This window comes from Cryptotermes secundus, unplaced genomic scaffold (genome assembly GCF_002891405.2).
Source record: "Cryptotermes secundus unplaced genomic scaffold, Csec_1.0 scaffold446, whole genome shotgun sequence".
Taxonomy (NCBI): domain Eukaryota; kingdom Metazoa; phylum Arthropoda; class Insecta; order Blattodea; family Kalotermitidae; genus Cryptotermes; species Cryptotermes secundus.
The window spans coordinates 874,585-882,319 of record NW_019731271.1 but is presented as its reverse complement, the minus strand read 5'-3'; the positions used below and the strand labels follow the sequence as shown (position 1 = coordinate 882,319).

Below are 7,735 nucleotides of genomic sequence, written 5' to 3'. Positions count from 1 at the left end.
GCGACGAGCTGATCACTCGCCCAAGGAGTCCTACCGAATGTGTAAGATCTAGTAAACCGAAGTGAAACGGAGAGTTTCATGGAGGTAGGCCTAGGCCCAAATTGGGGCTGTAGCGCCACAGAAAAAAAAATATGTACGAGTAATAATCTCTGATGTTTTTCTTTCTGCCTGTAATAGCTGCGGATCTGCAACAAAGAAATCGAGACCAGTGAGGAATGTAACACAGCAGAGATTGATCTGTAAACACTGTGTAGGCCTATTTCGCAATACAGTACATATTTCTCTTCTCATTCTTTTGTCCACCCCCTCCCCCCTTTATTCTTCGTAGCTGGCAAAGAAAGCCAGAGAGCCCCCAGCATAACCCTGTTACGGAGTGTATCATATTTTATTCATCCATTCTTCGAGGTATCGTGCTGTGTCGTGTGGCCGCGTTCCGGGAACTCTCGGTCTGGCACTGAGGAGAATAGGCATTGTGCGTGATATTTGACTTTTACATGAACCCATCATATAACAACACCGGCAATTGTCGTGCTTCTCTTCCCCTTCTCTCCCCGTTCCCATCCGCAGTATACACCGTCCCTCACCCACACATCCATGCACCTAGACCCATTTTTTTCAATGCCAAGTAATGGGTGTTACTTAATTTGTGATTCATCCCAAGCCTCGCTTGAGCCTCTCTCTCACCCACCCACTCACGGGGCTGAGCTCTTCTTGAGAAGCCGCCAATTGTACAGCCACTCAAAAACTTCCCAGGATTTTATGGAACCCGAAGGTCCATTACTTTGTTCACAAGAGCCATCCCCTGGTCTCTATCCTGAGCCAGATCAGTCTAATCCATATTATCCCGTCCTATCTCTCACCAAGGCATGGCGCGTCCTCAGGTTGCGGATGGAGGAGACGGCCTCCAGATATGGAAGGTAGCTGCGAATATATTGAATAAGCAGTCACGGATAGCCGACAAGGGTGGTCCTCCAGCCTTGGGGTTGGGCGGGAGGCCAACAACTCCTCACCATAAAAAATAAACTTGTTACGAAAAATCGCAACGGATCCTTTGGATAAATGACCTAAGCGAAAGAAAATGGATATGAGATTTGGTACTTGGAGAGTCAAAAATATGTATAGAGCTGGTTCGCTTAGGACAGTGCCGGAAGAATCTCAGAATATAAGTTAGATTTGGTGGAAACAAAGGAGGTCAGATGGGATGGAAGTGGCATCGAATCAACAGGCGAATATACATTTTTCTATGGAAAGGAGAATTTGAAGCATGTATTAGGTACAGTTTTTTTCGAACATAAGGGAATCCCCTGAGCCTCACAAGAATATGGAAACGGAGTGTCTACCGAACGTCTTCATTTCCTCCCTTATTCTTCGCATATTATAGGGCTCCTTATACCTCTTCCGATCTTTGTACGAAAGTGATACAAATTTACGGATGTTCACCATGTTACTGTTATGTGATGAGAGTAATCACAAGCTTCGCGATCGGTACGGCCCATCCCCCTCGAAAGTGCTTACGTTTGCCACCATCTGCGAAACATGTCATTCTCTAAGGAAAGTTTCCTTTGAATGAATACATGGCAGTAAGCAATCAGACATACGCTGTCTGGATGCAGAACCAGCGTCACACGTCCACCATCTTATTTGATTTCGACTTCAGTAGTCATTTAAATGACCTTTATGTTTTCGTATCCATGCACATTTGGGTTTTACCAAAAAGCGAGTTATCTTGTACTGACCCTCTGAAGAAGGACACACGTTTTCCGAGTTACTTCCAGTTATATGTTTATATTGGCCGGTCACGGTAGCCGAACGGTCTGAGGCACGTACTGTCTTCGCTTACTTGGAAACCGGGATCGTGGGTTCGAATCGCACTCAAGGTATGGCTGTTTAGTTTGTGTGTATGCGTTTCTCTGTGTTTGTGTACAGGTAGAGGCCTTGCGACGAGCAGATCACCCGCCCAAGGAGTCCTACCGAATGTGTAAGATCTAGAAAAACTGAAGTGAACGGAGAAGTTCATGGAGGTAGGCCTAGGCCCACTGGGGCTGTAGTGCCAAAGGGGAAAAAAAATGTTTATATTAATCTGGGGATGTATTACATTCGCAGACGGAAATTAATTTCGTCAGAATGACACAGTATTGTACTGCCCTATAAACTGGTATAACAAGTCAAGTTACAAAGGCCATATGACGAATACTGGTTGCATGGACTGACTGACTGACTGACTGACTGACTGACAAACTAACTAACTAACCCACTCATTCAGTGCGCTGCAGTTTTCTTTGGAACGTTATAGCTAGCTAGTCGAATAATTCCTGATTTTATGAAATGCGAAAATACATAGCCGTTCTCACTAAGGCTTGCCGTTCTACCCTATCCTAAGCCATTTGTCCACTCTGTTCCCTCGCAATGTATGATACGTTTTAGTATCATCCTACATATTATTTAGGTTTGGCGACAACACTGTAAGCTTGTAATCATGAGGTGCTCGCTTCAAATCACCATCAGGATACCGGCCCTCCTGGCAGGTTTTCACAGTTTTATCAGTCCTCAAGGCAAATGCCCGGTAAAGCCTCGATTTAACCACGAACGCTTCCTTTCAACCCCCTTACATTTCACATTTCATAAATTGTCCTACCATTCGACGCTATGTAGTCAGGATGCAGACAGCATCGTAAATAAAAGACAGCATATATACGAAAGTCGTCTGAGAGACTCACAGAAATCGTTCGGCCGGTCTGCCGAGAGCGACGCAGACTACTCACATCGTTTTACATTGCGCATGTTCGGATTCGTGTGGTCGACAAGCGGGTAGCCTACAAAGGTGGCTACGAAGCGAGACGTTGTGCTGCGTACTTTTGGTGTAATCCCAGTCCCTTGCCTCTATATTACATACACGTAGTTAGTCATATTGCTTTCTTTATCGAAAGGGCACGCGAGGGTAAACATTGAAACAAGTGTTCATGTACAATAACAATATGAGAAGTAAGGAAACTAATCCAACATAAATTTCAGGATGCTACATTGCAAATAAAAAATGTTCTTGAAGTCATAAATGCATTTAGACAGACACCTCCCCCCCCCCAAAAAAAAATAGAAGATAAAAAATGCCGAGTGCTCGCTGAAGATTTCGGGGATGAAATCGGTGCTAGTCTTGAAAGCACTCCTTGGCACCTCGTGACATGCCTAGCAGAGTAGGCCGGGGTTTAAATATTCGGACTTAAAGTTTCAGGTTTTCTCCGTTTATGAGAACGAATTTCGATGTGTGAATTTGAACATTTTCCGGAAGTTTAGGGGACATCTGCGTAACAACGGGGGGTCATTTCCAGCGTCTGTTGTGATTTTTTGGTCTGTTGGCCTGCCGACAATGCCAGGAGTCTTAGCGTTGCACAGTGAGAAAGAATGCTTCTCGGCCGTCCGGCAGAAGTTTTGTGAGGCTCCCAGACGAACTCCTTTTGTTATCCAATTTACTCCTCTGTCCCTGAAGCAGTGTCTTCCTTTGAGGTTTCTCAGCCACAATGTTCTGTCCGCCTTTCATCTCTGTCTTGCATGCTACATGTACCTCCCAGCTCATACTCTTCGATTTAGTCACCCCAACATTATGCGAAAAGTACCAATTATGGAGCACCTCCAATTTTTTTTAGTTTTCTTCAGCCTCTTTTCTTAAACTTAAGACTTAACAAAGGATTATTGACCTGTATAACTTAATGGTGGTCAACTTTATTGGTTTAACTATTTTAATTACATGATATGGAAAGCTGGCCTGTTTTAAATATGCAGGTGGTCAACTTTATTGGTTTAACTATTTTAATTACATGATATGGAAAGCCGGCCTGTTTTAAATATGCAAGTATGTTTTCTGGAAAGGCAAAAAAAAAACTTGTCGCTCTGAATGTACTTCGTGTGCTGTACGAAACTTGGCTTGCTGACACGCGAGGACATTTTGCTGGTCGCCTTGCCTATGAAAAGGATTGGGGGAAGGGGGGATGGTTCGCTTTTAACGTATATACGCGGAAATTTAACCCGTATGCCTTATTCCAAGAATCTTCTTTCTGTAGTGACTTTCCTGGCTTCCAAAGTATGCGTACGTATATTGTAAAACTTTGGTGACGACACTGTTATAGAGCAAGATTTGAAAGGGTGTGCACAAAAGTACCAACAGCGTTCCTTGAATAGTTTTATCTTCTGGAATATAGTGCCGTGCAGTCCGTTTAAAGTCACCCGACGTTTCGGAGGAACATGTCTCCTCAATCTTCAGGGTGGAAGAATAAGCCTAGCAAGAAATCGCCTTGAAAGCAGGTGGATGTCTTACGACTTCCTCCTCCGAAGCGTCGGTTTACTTTCAACGGACTGCACGGTGTTATATTCCAGAAGATGGAGCTCTCCATAATCACCGCTGAATGATCCTCGAATCCTACACGGCGTTCCTTGAAGTTTAGGAAGCTGAGGAGAACAGTAATAATGAAAAAGAAAACTCCAAGGCCTGTAGTCCGCAAGCGAACTATACCAACCGAGCGAGCGCCACTTGTCGGCGAAGTTATTGCCAACTTTTGGGGATAGAGGGTGTCAACTGGTCAGCGCAACGGATCCCCACGGCCGTTGATCATGGTTTTCTAGACCGGACAGTAATAATGAAACGCAAATGAATTAGTTTCTTCTTATACGTGTCTGTAGGACTTCGACGCAAGCCGGGGAGCCGTTCGTGGGATACATGGAAAGTCTTTTTATAGCTTTATGCAGACTAGGCTTTATTATTAATCAACATTGCTGAAAATCGGAATTACGCGAAAAACTTGTAATGAAATTCTCCCACATAGAAATTCAGCAGGATCAATGGAACGGTTTATGGAATAGACATAAAGTGCACTTATGCCTATGTCTAAAATATGCTTTATTGCACATCAGTATGGTCGAAAGTCGTAATTAGGCAGCGACTTCTGATGAAAGCATGTTACATCAATTTTCACTATCTTCGAAACGGTTTGTTGGTTATACGTTAAAGTCCATGTATGGCCTTGTGTAAACCAGGCTATATTAAGGTCAGTATGGCTGAAAATCGAGATGGCCAACTAACGTCTAGATTCCTATGTAGAATTTTGAGGAAATCTATTCAAGGAATGAAAGTGTAAATGATTTGATCCTGCAGAATCCAGATTCAGTAGAACTGGCAGGCAGTAATATACTCGTAAATAAGCCTGGAAACACGGCGCTGACGTGGCATCATACTGTTCCAGCAAATTAGACCAAGTACTCGAATGTGTAATATCGTTTGTACCTTTTCCCCTCGGTAAGGGAACTGGCTACAGGCAGGGCGTTTGGGGTTTGATTTCCCAGCAGGTACAAGGATTTTTCTTTTCGCCTACACTTCAAGACGGGATTGGAGTTGCATGAAGCTTCCCAAACAGGGTTAACTGTCCGATAAGCTCAGCAGCCCGAAGCTTACGACACTCATCCGTCTTGTGCTGAGTTTAAGGATACCCATGCCTCTCCTCCCACCATAGCACTGAGACATTGTTTACTTCGGTAGATATGCAAATTGTGTGTGAAATAAGACTTGCTGATAACTTGCAGTCATATTGAGACTACAAGTATATAACCCTTGTGCAGAGACCCACTAATCCTGATACTGGCGCTGGGATTCGTTTCCGCAATTGGTTGTCGAGATCGTGGTTCATTGTGTTTTTAACTAAGAAGTATTGTTTGTAATGGTGAAGCGTGGTTGCATTTAGGTGTCTATGTCAGCACTCGGAACAGCTGTTAACACGAGTTCAGAAAATTCGCAATACCTACATGAACACATGTCTCTTCATGACGTTAAGTTTGGGGTCTGATATGCAGTTACATTCAAGAGAGCAATCGAGTCACTCTTTTATGATGAAACCATAAGTTGTCGCCGGGTTCGAGCTCAGGTCGTGTCATGTGGGATTTGTGATGGACAAAGTGGCACTGGGGCAGGTTTTCTCCAAGTATTTCGGTGTCCCTTGCCAATTCTCGTTCCACCGACTGCTCCACACCCATTCGGGGCTGGTACAATAAGACAGTTAATGGCCGACGTACCAAGTGGACTCCGTCTCACCCCACCCAAGGAAACTTAAATTCTTTCCAAGATCCGACAAATGAAAATACTTTCTTTTGCTTAATGCCAAGACGATGCTACAGCTTACATGGCTCATCGATCGATCCCAGCATTAAGAGAAGTGTTCGGTGAACAAGTCATTGACCAGCGGATTTCTCGTCCCCCCAGAATCAGATCCGTCTGATTTCTGTTCATAGTAAATTGAGAAAGGCGAAGTTTATATCAGCAATCCCTCTCCTTCGGCTTTGGGCATTTTCTAAGATCTTCGTCGAGTATTCCGAAACGCGTTAACGAAATATGAAGCTTTCCTGAAAGCAGAGGGACGTAATTTTGAACACATTCTGTGATTTAAGGTAAGAACAGACCGTCCAATAATAATTATTACTGACGTGCAATACTCTAGCTCACTGTTACTAGAATCGACGACTGGCCGCAATTTGTCGGCCGTTGATCTGGTTTTTCGGGGATACTTCCGACTGGCTTATGCAGCGTCGTAATGAAAGTCTTGTATACAGTAATCAGCTCAAACAATAAAGTTCTCAACTGAGAGTTAATAAAATTGAGATTATAATTTTTCTGCGGTGTAATGGTTGTGTGAACAAGCTCCTGAAGAAGGTGCAGTAACCTCAAAATTTCTGAAGTTAATTTTAAAACAAACATTTAAAGGCATGAAAAGACGAAGTTAAAGATTTTAGGGACTAAAAATTACATCAATTTATATCCATGTTTGAGTAAATGTGAAACATATTATGTTACGCATTTAGTATATAACGTGACGGGTTGCTCAGAGCATTAAGATATGGAATCAGAGAAACTCATGTAACGCGGTCAACAATAGAACTTAGGTGACTTAATAGTGAAGGTCTCAATAATCGCGACAACGGAGGAACTATTGATGACATGGATTCCTAGGCAACGCATACAGAAACGGGTGTCCGTTACAACTGCTAGGTAAACATTGTTCTCACAGCAACGGAAAGGACTTTTCATGACAACAGAGAAATCAGCTGTTCGACTCGGTGTCCTCTGGTCGGTATGACAAGAGCTACCTCAATAGGAAGGGCTGCGCCGTAGCCCAAGCGGTTAGTCGCTGGCTTCCCACCACGGCGGCCCGGGTTCTATCCCGGTGTCTGGTCAAGTGGGATTTGTGGTGGACAAAGTGGCGCTGGGGCAGGTTTTCTCCGAGTACTTCGGTTTCCCCTGCCAATCTTCATTCCACCAATTGCTCCACAATCACCCTCACCTATCACCTGGAGCTGGTACAATAGGCCAGAAGTGGCCGCAGTACAAGGGACTTAGTCCCACGCCCCTAGCAATAAAAAAATACCTCAATAGGATTACTAGAGTTTACTGGAGATGAGAATGCAGGAGACGGAATACGACAGAAGAATACAGAAGGATAAGGAAGAGAAGACTAGAGGCTAGTGCAAGATCCAGACAACAGTAAGAGATTCCTTATCCAGAAGGAGTCAAATATATGAACTGTTGTAATGAAGTGAAATTGTAATAGAGACGCCTAATAAATCCAGTCAATCAGATCTAGAACTCACAATATCAGTCACACGTATACCCCCCCCCCCCTTCAAACGTGACAGCGCCATAAAGTAATTACACATTTTCTGAATATCCGAGGTCTGTATTCATTTTATAGAGTATGGATTT

The 7,735-nt window shown here is 43.7% G+C and overlaps 1 protein-coding gene across 1 annotated transcript in view; it reads left to right on the top strand.

Moving 5' to 3' along the window:
• The window catches only part of LOC111866813 (interleukin-1 receptor accessory protein), a 140,306-nt gene that overhangs the window by 111,107 nt on the left and 21,464 nt on the right, over positions 1 to 7,735 (top strand). The window lies entirely within an intron of this gene.